The following is a 20,176-nucleotide window of genomic DNA, read 5'->3' on the forward strand; positions in this document are numbered from 1 at the left end:
GGAAAAGCAGGACAGAACAGGGAGGAAGACGGAGGCAGAGAGGGAGGCGGCAGAGAGAGCAAGGAGAACAGGGAGAGATTAAGTGTTTGTGTGTGTAGTGTTAGGAAAAATAATACTATTATTTATAGAGAAACCCTAGGGAACACAATCCCTAGAAAAGGGGAAAAGATCTCAAAAAGCAGAAGATTCCAAAAGCAAAAGATATCAAAAGATATGGCAGCAGGGAAAAAGAGAAAAAGCTGACAGGTTAACAGTAAAAAGGCATGGGCGGGTCAGAAAAAGGTACTGGTCAAGCATGGCAAAAGCAGATCTCAAAAGATAATGTCAGTCACTTTTTCTGCCAACCAATGGGGTTGGTGCGCATGCTGCGCCGAAAGTAACTTTTCAGACATAAAGCAGATTAGGTCAACAGCTCAAAAGATAAGACATCACAAAAGCAAACGGCTAGATTAAACAGAAGAAATGACTCAAGACATAGCGCGAGAAGGCTTGAGCGCGAAGGCAGACACAGAAGGTCAAGAGAGCGCGAGCGCGAAGGCAGACAGAACCAACCTTAACGCGTCGCGGAAAGAACTACATTCTAAGCGCGCCGCGGGAAGAATCACATTTCTTAGCGCGCCGCGGGAGGAACTAAAATTCCTAGCGCGCCGCGGGAAGAACTATAATTCTTCGCGCGTCGAGGGATGAACTACGATCCTTAGCGCGCTGCGAGAAGAACTACAAATCCTTAGCGCGTTTCGCGCGCTGCGAGAAGAATTACAATTCTTAGCGCGTTGCGAGAAGAGTTCGTTTCGCGTATCGCTAGGAACAACTGGTCTTCACGCAGGCTTCCTTGTAAGGAGTCTGGCGCGTGGAGCTGCGCAGACAACCTTAGGCGGGAAGGAACAAAGGACAAGCAAAGAGTTAGAAGAAAAAGAGGGAAACAAGGCGTAAGGGCGGGACGGCGACAAGAGGGAAAAGAAGGCGGAAAGAGAGAAGGAAGAGGGACGGGACGGCGGAAAGAAAGAGAGAGAAAGAGGCGGGAAGGAAAATATATTATTATTATTAAAAGTAAAATATAAGTATAAATAAATATTAAATCATAAAAGAAAGAGATCGGGTCAGAGAAACGGGTACCTGGGTCGGGTCGGATCGGGGCAGATGTCACAGTCTCCCCTACTTTAAGAAATTTCGTCCCGAAATTTATCTCGAAGTAGGTTGCGCAGAGAACAGGTGCGGGTACTTGATCTTCATTTGATCTTCCCTTTCCCATGTAAACTCGCTCGCGCTTGGACTCCCAGCGAACTTTCACGATAGGGATGCGACTGCGCTTGGTTTGCTTAACCTCGCGATCCATAATCTCAACAGGCTTCTCAACGAAATGCATAGATTCATCAACTTGAACTTCATCAAGTGGAATGTGAAGGTTCTCGTCGGCTAAACACTTCTTGAGATTGGATACATGGAACGTTGGATGCACATTACTGAGCGCGGGCGGCAGGTCTAGTCTGTAGGCAACTTTTCCTACACGCGCGAGAATCTTGAATGGACCAACATAACGAGGAGCAAGCTTACCTTTCTTCCCAAAGCGGACAACACCCTTCCAGGGCGACACTTTGAGGAGAACAAGATCACCAACTTGAAATTCGAGAGGCTTCCGCCTACGATCTGCGTAACTCTTCTGTCGGCTTCTGGCAGGTCAGCAGATGATCACGGATCTTGGCGATTTTATCGGTTGTCTCTTGAACAAGTTCGGGTCCTGTGATTTGAGTTTCACCCACTTCGCTCCAACAGATCGGGGAGCGGCACTTACGACCGTAAAGTGCTTCAAATGGGGCCATACCGATACTGGAATGATAGCTGTTATTATAAGAGAACTCAATCAAAGGCAGGTGTGAATCCCAATTACCTCCAAAATCAAGAACACAAGATCGGAGCATATCCTCAAGAGTTTGAATAGTTCGCTCAGACTGACCGTCAGTCTGAGGATGATATGCCGTACTCATGTCCAAGCGAGTTCCTAGCGCAGATTGGAGAGATTTCCAAAAGCGAGATATAAAACGGCCATCGCGATCGGATATGATGCTCAAAGGAGTACCATGGCGGCAGACAATCTCTTTGACATAAAGCTGCGCGAGTTGCTCAACACGGTAGTTTTCACGAGATGGGCAGGAAGTGAGCAGACTTAGTCAAACGATCCACTATTACCCAAATGCTATCATGTTTGCTTGCTGTCAAAGGTAACTTGGTAATAAAGTCCATTGCTATACTTTCCCATTTCCACGTAGGAATTTCTGGTTGTTCGAGCAAACCAGATGGGCGTTGGTGTCAGCTTTTACTTTAGAACAAGTCAGGCATTTAGCTACAAACACAGCAATATCCTTCTTCATGCCGGGCCACCAATAAGTAATGCGCAAATCCTTGTACATCTTATCAGCGCCAGGATGAATAGAATACCGAGATTTGTGCGCTTCACACAGGATATCAGCGCGAAGATTCTCATCACAGGGAATCCAGATGCGATTGAGATAGCAGAGAATTCCACTCAGATTAGGGACAAAATGAGCTTCCGCGCCACACGCTAACTCGGCGCGAAGGTTACCATTACTGATGGATGCGCGCTGCGCGTCACGAATGCGCGATTCAAGGTTGCTTTGGATCGGCGCGAAGTGAAGCTGCGTGCGCGGCAAGATACAGTTAAGCTGGCAGGGTTTTCGGCTGAGCGCATCGGCTACCACATTAGCCTTACCAGGATGATACCGGATCTCACAATCGTAATCGCTGATGAGTTCGTTCCATCGGCGTTGCCTCATGTTAAGTTCCTTTTGATCAAGATATGCTGAAGGCTTTTATGGTCAGTGTAGAGGATACACTTAGTACCATAAAGGTAGTGTCTCCAGATGTTCAAGGCATAAACAACTGCACCAAGCTCGAGATCGTGAGTCGTATAATTCTTTTCATGACCTTAAGCTGCCTCGATGCGTAAGCGATAACCTTGCTCGTTGCATAAGAACACAACCGAGACCTTGGTTGGATGCATCGCAGTACACGACAAAATCATCATTACCCTCAGGTAGCGCAAGAACAGGAGCTTCACACAACAAACGCTTGAGCGTTAGAAAAGGCTTCTTCTTGCTTCGAGCCCCAAATATACGGTTTACCTTTGTGCGTTAAAGCTGTTAAAGGCAAAGCGATCTTCGAGAAGTTCGAAATGAAGCGCCGTAATAACCAGCTAAGCCCAGAAAGGAACGGATCTCGGAAGGAGTAGTCGGCGTAATCCAGTTCTTGATTGCTTCAATTTTGGATGGGTCGACATGAATACCCATCTTGTTTACAACATGACCAAGAAACTGTACTTCATCAGACCAGAATTCACACTTGGAAAGCTTAGCAAAGAGCTGCTCAGCTCTAAGCTTTTGCAATACCAATCGAAGATGTTGCTCATGTTCGGCCTTGGTCTTAGAATAAATCAGAACGTCATCGATAAACACAATCACGAATTTATCCAAGAAAGGCCTACACACCCGATTCATTAGATCCATGAAAACGGCGGGTGCGTTGGTTAAACCGAAGGACATGACCAAGAATTCAAAATGGCCATAACGAGTTCGAAAAGCAGTCTTCGGAACATCTTCATCGCGGATGCGCAACTGGTGATAGCCAGAGCGGAGATCAATCTTGGAAAAACAAGAGGCACCTTGGAGTTGATCAAAGAGGTCGTCAATACGCGGTAAGGGATACCGGTTTTTAATGGTGAGTTTGTTCAACTCGCGGTAATCTATACACATGCGAAACGATCCATCTTTCTTTTTAACGAACAACACCGGAGCACCCCAGGGCGAAGAGCTAGGGCGAATGAATCCTTTAGCAGTCAACTCTTGAAGTTGGCTTGCCAATTCTTGCATCTCAGCGGGGTGCCAGTCGATAAGGAGATTTAGCTACGGGGGAAGCACCAGGGACAAGATCAATACGAAACTCGACTTCACGAGCGGGAGGGATACCAGGAAGATCATCAGGAAAAACTTCAGGAAAATCGCGCACAACAGGGATATCGCGAAGCTTCTTTTCTTCAGCAGGTTTAACCACATGGGCTAAGAATGCAATACACTTCTTCCGCATGAGTCTTTGGGCTTCGGCGCAAGACATAAGTTTAAGACCGCGGGAGGGTTTCTCGCCGTAGATATGAAGATCACCATTTTCTCGAGGTATGCGAATCATCTTCTTGCGCAAATAACTTCGGCGCGATTATGCGTAAGCCAGTCCATACCAATAATAACATCAAGCTTCCAAGAGGCATGGGGATGAGGGTCGATCAGAAAATCGTTTTCGTTAAGGTTAAGCGTGCAATCTTTAATCACAGAGTTAATTAAAACAGTTTCGCCATTAGCCAATTCAACTGAAAAATCTTCTTTTAAATCGTTGCGCGGTCGCGCAAGCTTCTGCTCGAAGGCGCGAGAGATAAAACTTCGATCGGCGCCAGTATCAAAAAGTACAGAAGCATAAAATCCGTTAAGCAAAAATGTACCATTAACTACGTCATTATTCGCTTGCGCTTGGTGCGCGGTTATGTTAAAGCTCGTCCACGTGTCACTTGGTTTGAAATCTGGTTCATCGGATTCGCTTGCGTAATCTGAACTTGTAGCCTTGGGCACGCGTTCCGGAAGATGACTGGGATCACCGCAGTTAAAGCACGATCTGGGTCGTGGGTTTTGGTAGGTTGGTTGTGGGTTCTGCGGGTAGACTGGTGGTGTTGGCGCAATTGGGTTGGCGGGGAGGACTCTACAGTTTTCTGCAAGGTGACCAGCGCGGCCACATCGGTTACAAAGTCGACATGGGACTTGAGGTGGGTGGTGAAGTCTACAGGTTGGGCAGAAGGGGTGGTTTCCTGTGTAAGGTTTCTTAAGTGGCGGGGCAGGGAGTGCGGGATTGGTTAAGGCATAGTTGTGGGCTACAGGAGGTGTTGGGTAGGCTGACAGTGGGTTAGGAGCGTAAACTGGAGGTTGGTAGATGGGTTGCTGGACAATGGGCGGGTTGGTAAGCGCATAGGCCTTGCGCCTGCGCTTGAGGTTGTTACGGTTTGAGGGTTCTGATTTGGTTTCTGTTGGTTCAGGAACAGTCTTGGTGAGTTTGGTCTTTTCTGTTCCCCGCAGGAACAGGGTTCCTGCTCTGACATGGTTGTCGCTGAGCACAGCGGCCAACTCGATGGCGTCAGAGAGGGTTACTGGGTTTCTGGCCCATACAGAATCTTGAATTTCCATGGGGAGACCCCCAAGGAATTTCTCTATGGCACGGCGGGAAGGGGTAACAAGGTGAGGGACAAGCAGGCTTAGTTCATGGAAACGCGTCGCATACTCGCGCGCTTCGCCGCTGTATTGCTTAAGATTCCAAAATTCTTCCTCCAGGCGCTTAACTTCGTTGGGAGGGCAGAATTCTCGCGTCAGAATTTCCTTAAATTCTTCCCAGAGCATGCTAGAAGCAGCTTCTGCGCCACGCGCATGAGCTACTCCATTCCACCATGTAAGCGCTCTAGATTCCAGGACACTGGAAGCATATAGGGTTCGTCTGTCTGAGGGGCATTGGGTGTGGAGGAAAGTGTTTTCTATTTTCTCAAGCCACTGGAGCATCACGGTGGCTCCTGCAAGACCTGTGAACTTTGGAGGGTTACCCGCGTTAAAGGACTTAATGTTGTAACCAGAGGTGTTGGTATTGTTTTGGCTCAAAGCTTGGGCTATTGCGGCGGCCATTTCCTGGGAACGTTGCTGCGAACGTCTGCGCGCGGCTTCTTTCTTCTTGAGATGGCGAGCTGATAGTGGAGGCATTCTATAAAAGTTTTAATTTTAGTTAATATCTTGGTTTTAGCGCAAAGTATAACCTTATAAAGCTTGGTTTCGCGGAGTTAGATACTATCAAAAGTTAAAGTAAAATAAATGATCCTAAATGCAGACTTAATAAAGGTAACAAATTCAAATCAAGAATCGTCAATTCATGTATCACCATGACTTTCCGAATTCCCAATTTAAAATATACGAGCAAACGAGTATTGGAGATTGACGATTCATGTATCACCATGACTTTTCAATCCTCAATATAAAATATACAAGAAAATGAGTATTGGAGGTTGACAATTCATGTATCACCATGACTTTTCAAGTCTCCAACCTCAGAACATAATCGTAAATGGAAATTGAAAATCAACTATTCATGTATCACCATGACTTTTCGGATTTTCAAACCCAACAAACGAATATGTAAGAAAAATCAATAAAAATCGAAATTCAACAAAAATCGAAATATCGCGAAATAAAACATAAAATCATATACTGCGCAAGCGCGAGCATATTCATAAATAACGAGTAATTAACAATAAGCGCGCAAACATGAGATTTCTCTCATGCGCGAGAAGGGACTCTTAGGTATTCTAGGCCGTTACGTCTAATCACCTATCCTAAAGTCAACGAGCTCTGATACCAATCTGTAACACCCCGACCAAAGGCGGATTATACATCGGGGCGCCACATATTGTTTCATTACTCGTGACACTATTGGGTGTCAATATTTAATAAATACATTCATTCGCGCACGCGCAGAGTAAACACAGATAACGTAAATCATCATAAATCAATATATTATAAATCATAATATTCGAATAGCAAAAACTTGTCTTGATACATTTTAATCTAGGTCCAAAATAAAGAAAACTTCCTACGTGTCCACAAGCTCCAAAACAGCTACTGCAAACCTGAACATGTGTTAAAATAAACGTCAAACACTTGCGTGTTGGTGAGAAATCAAGTTTAATACAATACATAGATAACAATAAATCTGCGCGCAACATGTGTATGTCTGGTTTTCAACAAGGGTGTAATCTGATCGGAACCAACTCTAAGATTCATAGACTGCCAGTGCTCACAATTGAGCTCACAAACAAGACAAACTGTGCATGTGCAAACAAAAGAGAAAATCATAAACGATAGTTCTCCCGTGTTCATCTAATGGTACCATGAGAACTGCGGAATAGACCGACAAGACGGTTAATGATCCACACATACAAATAAACAGCCAAGTCTACGTCCTCAACACATGGGATACTGCGCGACTAAAGTTCATAAACAAGTTTAAGACTCTAAGTTTGTATGAACACATGAACATCCCAAAACATTAAAAGCAAAAAGGGATTAGGTACGAGATTACTCACTTGATAAACGATGCGGTGAAAGATAATGCAAGAACCAACTTTAAACAAGTACAAGTTAACCTATAAATAAGATTATTGTTTTAATGATTTGTTTTAAGTCTTGATATAAGTTAGCATAATTAATAAGTAAGTTATTATATATAATATATATTACCGGAAAAGCAGGACAGAACAGGGAGGAAGACGGAGGCAGAGAGGGAGGCGGCAGAGAGAGCAAGGAGAACAGGAGAGATTAAGTGTTTGTGTGTGTAGTGTTAGGAAAAATAATACTATTATTTATAGAGAAACCCTAGGGAACACAATCCCTAGAAAAGGGGAAAAGATCTCAAAAAGCAGAAGATTCCAAAAGCAAAAGATATCAAAAGATATGGCAGCAGGGAAAAAGAGAAAAAGCTGACAGGTTAACAGTAAAAAGGCATGGGCGGGTCAGAAAAAGGTACTGGTCAAGCATGGCAAAAGCAGATCTCAAAAGATAATGTCAGTCACTTTTTCTGCCAACCAATGGGGTTGGTGCGCATGCTGCGCCGAAAGTAACTTTTCAGACATAAAGCAGATTAGGTCAACAGCTCAAAAGATAAGACATCACAAAAGCAAACGGCTAGATTAAACAGAAGAAATGACTCAAGACATAGCGCGAGAAGGCTTGAGCGCGAAGGCAGACACAGAAGGTCAAGAGAGCGCGAGCGCGAAGGCAGACAGAACCAACCTTAACGCGTCGCGGAAAGAACTACATTTCTAAGCGCGCCGCGGGAAGAATCACATTTCTTAGCGCGCCGCGGGAGGAACTAAAATTCCTAGCGCGCCGCGGGAAGAACTATAATTCTTCGCGCGTCGAGGGATGAACTACGATCCTTAGCGCGCTGCGAGAAGAACTACAAATCCTTAGCGCGTCGCGGGAAGAACTACCGTTCTTCGCGCGCTGCGAGAAGAATTACAATTCTTAGCGCGTTGCGAGAAGAGTTCGTTTCGCGTATCGCAGGAACAACTGGTCTTCACGCAGGCTTCCTTGTAAGGAGTCTGGCGCGTGGAGCTGCGCAGACAACCTTAGGCGGGAAGGAACAAAGGACAAGCAAAGAGTTAGAAGAAAAATAGGGAAACAAGGTGTAAGGGCGGGACGGCGACAAGAGGGAAAAGAAGGCGGAAAGAGAGAAGGAAGAGGGACGGGACGGCGGAAAGAAAGAGAGAGAAAGAGGCGGGAAGGAAAATATATTATTATTATTAAAAGTAAAATATAAGTATAAATAAATATTAAATCATAAAAGAAAGAGATCGGGTCAGAGAAACGGGTACCTGGGTCGGGTCGGATCGGGGCAGATGTCACATCGATGGCAGCACAAACACCCCTCTGGGCATCCTATCTTTCCCCGTCACTCTTACGGACGGGAATCACTCACGCACAGAAGACGTGGATTTTGTCGTAATGAGGAAGCCACACCACACATACGACATTCTCTTCGGAAGAGACGGGATGGCAAGATTCAACGCCGTGGTATCCTCAGTCCACGGCATGATGGGATGGCCAACAGCTGAGGGTGTAGCGATGATCACCGGCATTCCCCAGAATTTGGTGAGCGATAACGGCACCAACTTTGCTGACAAGAAGCTACAACAGTGGCTGAAAGAACTTCAAATCACCCACACCTTTACATCAGTGGCACACCCGCAAGGTAATGGTGAGGTGGAAAGAGCAAATAAGAGCATCGTCGAAGGCATAAAGAAAAGACTCTTGGAACACAGATCCGGCTGGGTGGACGAGCTTCCGCACGTCCTTTGGGCAAACAGAACACTGAAGAAGGCCAGTACGGGAGAAACCCCGTTCAGCCTCACTTATGGCACTGAAGCCATGGTCCCGGTCGAAATTGGTTTACCCTCACCAAGGGTCTTGATTCAGCCAGAAGACAATGACGCGGAAAGACGGTTGGACCTTATGCTAACCGAGGAACGCAGAGACTTAGCCGCAGTGCGTGAAGAGAACTACAAGCGACAAATGCAAAAGTACTACAACACGCGGGTAAAACTCTGCAACTTCAATGTAGGAGACTACATACTGCGTAACAACGAGGCTTCGAACCCAGATTATCTATATGCTTAACTCTGAAGCACACATTTAGACACCTATAGGAGTAACTAATTTCACTAAATTTGCCCTAATTTCTAAGTCATCACACCAAAGATTAAGCAAACAGTTACACTTGAATATCAGTTTAAACTACCTACAACACATAATCTCGAAACCCTAATTTAACAATACAAAAAACAAAATTAAGAAAACAAAGCTTCTTAATTAATAAAATCGACTTCAATTGCTAGATAAAGAGAAGAAGAAGAAGAAGAAGAAGAAGAAGAAGAAGAAGAAGAAGAAGAAGAAGAGATTGACCTGAATAAATCCATCGTCGATTTCACGGACTCTCTCTCAAATCACACAAACTAATATATGATTCATCTTCAGCTATTCATTCCCCTCTTTGCTCAATCAAATTCTGTAATTAATTTCCTCTTCATCCAAATTAGGCTACGGTGGCCTCTTTCTTGTCGATTTGCCCAACGATCATCCAGCGAGTGAGAGAGTTAAGGTTTGAATTGAGTGGATGTTTGAAAGGTAGAAGCCAACAGTGAGAGGAATGAAGAAGAATTATTGGATATACTGAGTACGATGATGATGATGATGATGATGATGGTTTTGTGTAGAAGTCGTGGTTTACAGAATACAGAAAGAAAGAAGGAGAATGAGGGTTTGAATGGTCAAGTATAACCCGTTTAATATATCCATACCGTGAAACACCTAAAACGGGTCAAACGCATGAGAGTCCCCTGTTAAGAAATCAAGCAATTTTGTGGCTTTAAATGGGGTGAGGAGTGACGTGAGAGCGACACATAGGATTTTATGATAGGTAATTATATAGATAGTTAGATGTCCTACTAAAACAATCACAACCCATTATTACTCATTGAAATATAACATGACTCGTTATAACCAAGTGTAACAAATTAGCGACCAACCACCAAAATCGGCTGCACATGGCCTTTACATACCGATTTACAGTGCGGCCCAGTTTTGTAGTAGTGTACCATTGCACAACAGTGACGGAACCAATAATTTTTGTCAATGAGGTAAATAAGTTTTGTGATTTGGATATCTCTCAACTTGATTTACATATTTTTCTGGTCAGGTAGTGCCGTTTTACAATATTTCGAGATGGAAGATTTCCAAATAATCTGTTGTTTGATTGGGTCTATTGTCTGTATGAAATAGCATGTGTCAATGATGTAAACAATGTTTTAAAAACCGGTTTAAACCGGCCAGTTGAACTGGTTAAACCGGATTTCGCGTAGCACGCCGGTATTTTGAGTTCGGATTTCGCGTAGCACGCCGGTATTTCGCTAGAACATCGTACCGGCGGTTTTTGTCTAAAATACCGGTTTTTACAGGCAAACCTGTTTTAAGTCCGAGAAATTTTTGATATTTGCGGGCCGTATTTATTTAAAACTACTGTTAAACCAACAATTAATATTTAAACGTGCTAACTTTATGACTATTTTTTTTTAAATTTGAGTGCTTTTGCATTATTTTTTTTAATATGGATTAACTTTTGGATTATTTTTTTGTTATGGAATCATTTGTTTTGGGTTATTTTTGGATTGAAGTTATAATTATAGGAAATTATAATTATTCAATCGGTTAAACCACCCTGTATAACCTGGTTCAACCGGTTGTACCCTTTTTTAGTCCAATCCGATACAAGTAAAATACCGGTTTTTAAAACATTGGATGTAAAATGATAATGAGTATTATTATCTCGACAAAAATAATAAATTTACAGTTGTGTTTATTAATTGTAACTAATGTACTAATTAATTAATGAAATAAAACTTATTTTCCAGTTTCAATGAATTTCATTAGTAACAAAATTTATAAGCAAATGGGAATACATTATTTGATTTCTAATAATATAAAAAGGGGCTGCCTTATATTTTTTTCTCATTGCTTAGTATCTTCAACTTTCAAAGGGTTATGTGGTAGTGGGATGGGCAGGGGAATGGAGTAGACGTGTAAATGAAATGAACAAACAAATAAAATTTATTATTACTATTTTATTGTCATATTTGTTTATCATGTAGAAATGAAATATCATTAATAGTAATAATAATATATAATATTATTAATAATAATATGAACATATTTAATAAATAATTTTAAGACCCGCGCGTTGCAACAAAAACTTTAAACCCAGTAAAATTTATCTTAAAAATGTTGAATGACGCATGTCTATTTTGAAGTGTTAACTCACCAAATTTAAAATTACAATAATAATTCAAATATAATAATAGTTATATTACAATAGAGTAAGGTTATAATAAGAAGTAGATTTTTCCTAAGAAGTGTAAAAAGTGTGTTTTCACCATTAGATCTATAAAAACACACCGCAACTAAAATAAACACACCGCACAATAAACACACTTTCCATATCCATCGTCAGATCAACATATCTAACGCTGCAGATTACTTCTTACACTTCTTAGACACACCCTACTTCTTATTATAACCCCATCCTATTACAATATACAGTATAACCTCTATAAATTAATAAAGTTGAGACCAACATATTTTGTTAAATTAGCCGTATATTATTAATTTAATAAATTAATAAATTATTAATTTAGCTAATTCAATCGGCTCAAATGATGTAAATTCTGGAGAAGACATCCGTGAGCTTGAGAACTTTATTATGGGAATGCATTGTCGCCACAAAATGGATGTGAATGAGTTGTTGGATCATCCATGTGAAAATAATGAATGTTACGAGGTTCAAATCATTGAAGAAAGTATGGCGGATACCGTTCAAAATATGGTTGATGATGAAGTTGATGATGATTAAATACATTTGGAACTGGTCACTCGAAAAGAAGCATTGCAAGCGACAACTCTTCACAACTTTTTTGTTGTTATACGAGAATACAGTGCCTCAACTCATAAGTGCAATGGGAGATTCAAAGATAAACTCAATATAGATATGAAATTAAAAAAAAACAAGTAATTATAGATTCATTTTTACTAGCCAATCCTGGAAATTTGGAATATTAAGTAATTATTAACTTTTAGTTTTGCTGGGACCAACATATTTATATTGGGATTTCAAAAAAAAAAATTATTTTATTGATTGGGGTTAAATTTTGTACTGGTCACAAGTTGAGACCGGACAAATTATTAATTTTATCGAGATTATTAATTTATCGAGTATTAAATTATAGAGGATATACTATATAACAATATTGATAATGATGATAATAAAATAACAATTATTATTATTATTATTATTATTATTATTATTATTCTTATTATCATCGTTGTTGTTGTTGGTGGTGATGGTGGTGTTGTGACTCATTGCCATTCCTTAAAAAAAAGTAAAATAAAAACAAACCTCCCATACAAGTAATGAAAATCCCATTCTTTATGAAATGATCCATTCTATTATAGTAGAGGTCCACAAAAAACGTGAACCTGGAACCGGACCCGAAATAAAAACCTGGAACCGGTTTTTTTAATACATGGGTTTTTAATACCGAACCCGTACCCGACCCTACCCGTAGGGTATGGATAGGGTATGCATTTCGGTACTAAAACCCGAACCCGAACCGAACCCGATTTGTACTCGGTAATACCCGAAAACCCAAACTCGTTCCATACCCGGAACAAGGTTTTTCCAATACCCGAAACCGGGTATCTCAAATACCTGATGCATTCACGAAAAATACCTTAAAAATACCTGAAAAATACCCATAAAAAGTGCAATCTATTTTCAATCTATACTCGAAAAATACCCCCAAAAAAGCCCGAAAAAACCCACAAATAGGGCTTTTTCAATACCCGAAAATAGGGTATTCAAATGCCCGGTTTTAAAATACCGGTTCTATACCCGACCTGAACCCGATGCATAGGGTATGGTTTTTAGAGGCAATACCTGGACCAGAACCCGACCCTGTTTTTTACCAATACTCGATTTTCCAATACCCAATCGTACCCGAACCCGGTTCCATACCCGAACCCGAGTATTTGAAAAACCCGATTTGTGCACCTCTACATTATAGCGACTCATTATAACTAAACACATATTATTTCATTCCTTTTGAATAATTCACTATATACAATCTTCTATTAGTTCATACCAAACGATACATTGGCTTTCCAAACAAAAAAGTGTACTAAAAATTAGGTTATGTTATAAATCTATACATACTATTAAAGCAAACCTTAATTTGCACTTGTCAACATTCTAGGTCTTCTATATCATTGCCATCTCAATGCCAACTCACCAATTTTCTTTCAAACTCTTGTCAAATCATCACATACCTTATATTTAAACCTTAACAATTAACATTTTTTTTCCATAAACATATTTCCTCTCTTTCTCTACTAGCCGGATTATGTCAATAACCTCTCATATATTCATTTTACCTAGATCTAGATTTATATTAAATTTTTTCTGGTAAGGTTATATTTTATAATAAACTTTCGATTGTTGATATATGTTTTTCCGGCAACATTATATTTCTTTCCGGTTATTGTTTCCTCTAACGTTTAATCTTGATTTTCATTCTTATTTCATTTGATTAAAATCAGTTTAAGTTGTAAATCAAAAACGGCGATGAAGCTGATATGTGGATGTTATTATGTTTTTCCGGTTCTGTGTTATATCTTAACAATGGTTGTTTTATATTTAATTATTTGAAGTTTTATATTTTTCCTGTGTTTTTGTTTTACATGTTGTTCTTCTAGGTTTTAAATAAAAATCCGCTTCATCCATGGACAGTATGATTATTTCATTTTTCCGGTAAGGAAAATTTAAAATTTCTGGTTATAAATTATAATTATATACTTCCATAATATTCATTATTTTTAGATAAAAGGAAATATTCATGTACATCGGAGATACCTTTATGTATATTTTTTTTCCGGCGTGCATTTGTATACATAAATTACACATTTAATTGTCCCATTAATACAATTTATTGAGTTTGACTTTCCTATTTGTTTATATAACCGAACTAACACGAATATTGTAATTTATATAGTTTAATTATACCATTATTACATTTTATAAAATTTGATTTTCCTTATTTTATAAAGCAACCAATTAATTATCCCATTAATACAATTTATTGAGTTTGACTTTACTATTTGACAATTTATATTAAATTGTTTTTGACCATTCATTAAGGTAAATCGTTTTAAATATTAAATAGCATTTATATTTGCTAATATGGATCATACTTATAGTACTTTGTTACTACCATTATTAATTATTGTAATTCCTTTTATATTTGTATTTAAATCTTAACGAATTATAAATAATTTCAAATAATTTCCACCAAGTCAAATAATAAGTTGACTAAAATTTTCAATCTTTATATATACAAAAATAAGTAATATATATTTAAACTTTGACTGTATTATTAACAACCGTATTTCCATGTATTTTGCCTATATTGTTACATTAAAACATGCCTTATTACATTTAAATATAATATAATTTGATTTGTATTTATACTATAATTTACAAACTTTTTTATCATTTATATTTATATTATATTTACATAAATAAGTAAATAATTTATACTATATAATCGATACATTGTTAAGGTCAATGGAGGTCCAGAATTTGACTATGGTAACTGTATACATTTTTGGTATATGATTTAACCATTAATTTATAATTAATGACCCATAATAATGATTTGATTAACATTAAAATGTAATATATATTCTCTTTACAATAATAACTTATATACATTTATTTTGTTAAGGTCAATGAAGGTCCAGAATTGTTACATTTAAACATTGTAATCTAATTGTGTTTTTGGTATATGATTTAACCTTTAATTTATAAGTAATGATCCTTAAAAATGATTTGACTAACATTTAAATGGAATACATATTCTCTTTACAATAATAACTTATATACATTTAAATTTTGATTATAATGTTAAGGACGGTATTTTCATAAATTATAGTGTTAAGGTCATAGCTGACCCATTAAGATCGATTCGTTATCATGTATTATGTCTCATTATAACCCGTAAAGGCAAGTATGGCTGAATATGATTTATTAGGTCAATCTTGGTCAATCATCACTAAACATGGTCAAAAATTGCAAATTTTGGTCAAACATTGTAAATCTTGATCAAATACTAGTCATCAATGGTCAATCTTGGTCAATCATCACTAAACATGGTTAGAAATTGCAAATCTTGGTCAAACATTGTAAATCTTGATCAAATACTAGTCATCTATGGTCAATATTCATCAAACACAATCAAAATTGGCCAAGTGCGGTTTAATATTTCCTGTTAAAACCAAAGTTCGCCTATCAAAACTCATTATGACCAATTAAGACCCAGTATGTCTCATTAAAACAATCAAGACCTATTCATTAAAACCTAGTCAAATAAATTAGTGACCAAGAAATTTACGACCGCCAAAATCAGTTGCACAAGGCCTTCTTTACACACCAATTTATAATCTTTTTGGTAGTCCAGTTTTGAGTAGAGTACCATTGCACGGTAGTGGCGAATCAAAGATTTTTTTTTTCAATGGGGTAAATAACTAAATTTACAGAATTTTCAAGTCTGGTAGGCATGGAAGCAGCTCCTCACCCTTTTATCTTCCTGTTAGTAATAGGCGTAGTAACTGCTCCGCCCCCTTCCAATTTACCACTAACTCAAGTGGAGGATTAATAAAAATTGTTAACGGGTCAAAACTTGCAAGCTGGTGTTGGAGAAAGTCAGATAGCGGCCGACGGCGAAGGAAAAGGAGGTAAACAGACACAAGTAACCATATGTAGCAACCTTAATAAAAAGATATGTAAACACTCAAAATTTCTAAGATACACAAGAAAGAGCATTAATAAAAAGATATTTAGACATACATTTTGTAATGTATGTAGAAGTGGACACAATTTTCCTTCTCTCCTGGTAGCCCAATGCTTGATTTTAAAATCTTAGTTATAAGCCTATTCCTAATCCTAAATGGAATGTAACGACGTAGGGATCCATATGTAAACATAATATATATTTAGATACGCTCAAATGGTCCCTTTTCAAAATGAGAATGCATATAACCCTATTCCGGTCTGGTCCAGTATGAAATCAAGTTATAATTGTAGAATCGACAAACTGTTGGAATATAGGGCTGGTAGGAGCAAAATGAAAAGTTCACAAAGAAATTGCATATATAAGGCTTCGAATGCACAACCAAGGAGTTTCGAAGTCGCAAACTAACTACTGAACTAGAAAAGGCACTTTTGAATTCATTCTCAGCTCATTTTGATTGGTGTAACTTTTGAAAATTTATGGGTTTAATCCACTTCCAATAAAAAATGTTGCATGCACAACAATAAAAACTGTTGTGTAGTTTGACCCTGCAGTCCTCTATGTAGCTCCGCCCCTGATTGCACGGTTCCTTTGGCAAAGCAGGAACAGAGTGAAGCTTTCTTCCCACCATGACACTTTCCTACGGTTTTGTTGTTTTTACCATTTGAATCTCTCGGCCACCACTGCATAAAACACATGCGCCTGTGAGGCATGCTTGTGTTTTTTAGTACCCTCGGGTGATCATAATGGGTACCGTTGCCTCATTTTTCTATTTTAATCTACCAGTCAACCAAAATCTTCTCACCAGTAATCTCCACAAGAACACTCACCATTCTTAAAATGATGAAACCGATTTGCATCCCTAACAACTATCTCCCGGTTTTCAAGTCTCGATATTAGCTTAATCGCAGCATGACAGTTCACACACGCACGCAAATTCTTAGTTATCCTAAGCGTAGTTCCAGAAGGAGTACACATAAGCCCATAAACAATCGCCAGTCGTTCACTATGATTACAGATACTCTCTTCCTTATCTTCATAGCTTAAATCATGCAAAGCCGACTCAATATCTGCAACAAGTCCCGCCTCTTTTAGCCTTGCATCCAACCTCTTATGTTCCTTAAATATTTCATCAGACCTCGGATGTGACATATCTCCCATACGAAACACATGAAGCTTTCCATTAATTTCAATCATACTACACCCCATGTCTTTAACTAACCCTCGTTCCTTCATTAAAACCCTGACCCTAGCTACACCACTCCTGCGTAAAGATTTGACAGCTGTACATAATGCCCCGTGTTGTACGGGTCTAACGAGAATAGATTCTGTGCAGAATATTCTCCTAGTTCCACGTGGCGATGTATCCTACTTGCACTCAAAAGTGCTCCCCATATTGACACACCAGGTTTTATCGGCATGTGTTTTACAAAATCATAAGCACGGTCCAAACACCCTGCTCGACCGAGAAGGTCAACCACACACGCGTAATGTTGATGACGTGGCTCTATTTTATAGTCCTTCATACTGTTGAATATTCTCCAACCTTGTTCTACTAGTCCAGCATGATTGCAGGCTGTAAGAAGCCCGATAAAAGTGACATCATTCGGGCCCACACGAGCCTGCTTCATTAATTCAAAAAGGTTAATAGCTTCATTTGCTTTACCATGTAAACCGTATCCCACAATCATGGAACTCCAAACAACGATGTCTTTGGTTTTCGTTTGGTCAAACACTTTGCAGGCTAAGTCAACACTCCCACATTTTGCATACATGTCAATAAGTGCACTGGTGACGAAAACATCGTTTTTTAACTCGCTTTTGTCAATGTAATCACCCATTTTTCTTGCTTCTTCGAGTGATCCCAATTTGGCACACGCCAAGATCGTGGAACAGACTGTAACCGAACCCGGTCTCAACTTTTTCGACAACATTTTTTGAAAAAGTAGTATAGCTTCTTCACAGCAACCATTTTTAGCAAAACCAGAAATCATAGAGTTCCACATGATCACATTACACGTTTCCATTTCATCAAATAACAACTTTGCAGTCATTACACGCCCACATTTTGCGGACAACGTAATAAGAGCAATATGCAAGTCGGGTTCAGACTCGAGTCCCGTCTTGATCACGCATGAGTGAACAGATTCACCTTGTCCTAAATCATCTACGTCAGCATACGCGCTCACAACACTAACCAAAGTAATCCAATCGGGTCTCAAATTACCAAAACTCCTCATTTCTTTAAATATTCTCAAAGCCTCAACCGGCCGATTGTTCTGAGCATACGCTGAAATCATACTCGTCCACGACACAACCGTCCTATCGCCCAACCCGTTAAACACAGTTCTAGCACGATCAATTTCCCAACATTTAGCATAAACGTCAAACGCAGCCGCTCCTCCACACGCCTTAAGAACATGAGGCAATGTGAAGCAATCCGGCCCGACACCCGAGTTCTGCATTCGGGTGTACAATGCGATATCTTCATTAAACATGTTTTGTTTCGAGTACCCGCGAATAATGGCGTTCCATAAAAACACATATGGGTCAGGAAATTCATCGAACACCTTGCGTGCATGATTAATTTCCCCTAAATTTGAACCCACGTGGATGAATTTGGTGATAATGAACCCGTTTGATTGAAACCCGGATGTGATTATCTGGGAATGAATTTGATTTAGATGACTACTGCTGGTTGATTTGTCGAGAATTGACGTGCAGAAAGCTTCGGGATTGAAGGCGGGATGGTGGGTAGTGATATTATTAATATTATCTTTGGATTGTTGTTGATCGAAAGTTTGAATCTTTGTGGGTTTAGAGATTCGGGTAAAGATCTTCGATGGTTTGGAAATTGCAAGACTTCGAGACATAGTATAAGTGAAGAAGCATCACAAAGCGTTAAGTCAGACATGAATTTCGGAGGAAGCGCTGGCTTTAAGTACCACATTTCTTTTAACACCATATTGTTATTTAAAGTTTCTCCAGAATTAGGACTAGAAATTATTTATTTGTTTAATACACGATAATCTGTTTAGAGAAAAAGTATATTATACAATTTTATATTTTTTAATTGTGATTAAAATTAGAAGGGTATGGTTTATCATTTCTCGTTATTAATAAATATAAAACTGTAATGTTCAAACCAACAAAGTCAGATGTTAAACAAGTCGTTTTCATGTATGGAGCGTTCCACTCATAGCTGACGTGAAGCTAGGCGGGCAAGAGGCAACTGAACGAAGAGTGTTAGGGAGCTTGGAGATTAAAGACTGTAGACGAAGTCTGGATGGGTGGTCCCTCACTTAAGGACTATGTTTACATAAAAAAAAGTAATAAAAAATTTAGTATTACTAAAATGTTACTCACTCTCATTCAATCAACTTTATTCTCAAACTCAAGCTACACACTTTCATCTCAAATCATTTCACTCTCAAACTCAACATACACATGTTTTATCTCAAAAAGGGCGTACGAATTTAACAGCCAGAGGTGGTACAACTAGACGTCTTCGATTTGCACGACGCATAGGATCGAAAATGGAAAGTGGATGTATCCATTTTGCTAGATTTTGAGGGTGTTGCAGTTTATTTTGGAACAAAATGTACTTGCTTTGGAAACACACTTTGAGGCCAAATAACGGAGAATTGTATACCGTCAGATTTTATAAACAAAGTAATTATTTAGAACGACTAAGTCACACTTCTGATAAACATGCCTTAAAGTTTACATCAACCCACTCGCTACTAAAAAATAGGGCAATTGTGATCAAACTTTGCTACTGAATAAAACAATAGCAAATGTGGTGACCGATTTCAATTTCCCACCGAAATGCAAATTAAGCATTGTTACTTGTATGTGTGAGTTTCATAACAAGATTCACTGCCATTAAAACCAAAATATTAACAGTTTTTCTATGATCATGTAACATTTTTCACCTACATTGTATATATAGCAATGCTCAATTGCAATTAAGAAACTCACACATACAACTTCCACATTTCTTTAAATTATTTTCTTCTTTAGCCATAACTAGAAAGAAAGTGAATCTTGCTTTCATAATGAATGACTCAGCAAAGAAAGCCACGTTCAAGAAAAGGAAGAAGGGTTTGATGAAGGTGAATGAATTGAGCACAT

At 39.0% G+C, this 20,176-nt stretch overlaps 1 pseudogene; it reads right to left on the reverse strand.

Moving 5' to 3' along the window:
* Positions 1-16,600: 16,600 nt before the first annotated feature.
* Positions 16,601-18,915, reverse strand: LOC143616692 (pentatricopeptide repeat-containing protein At3g12770 pseudogene; annotated as a pseudogene).
* Positions 18,916-20,176: the final 1,261 nt, after the last annotated feature.

Source organism: Bidens hawaiensis, unplaced genomic scaffold (genome assembly GCF_021521415.1).
Source record: "Bidens hawaiensis isolate Kalapana, Puna unplaced genomic scaffold, B.hawaiensis_p1.1 tig00048931_1, whole genome shotgun sequence".
Taxonomy (NCBI): Eukaryota; Viridiplantae; Streptophyta; class Magnoliopsida; order Asterales; family Asteraceae; genus Bidens; species Bidens hawaiensis.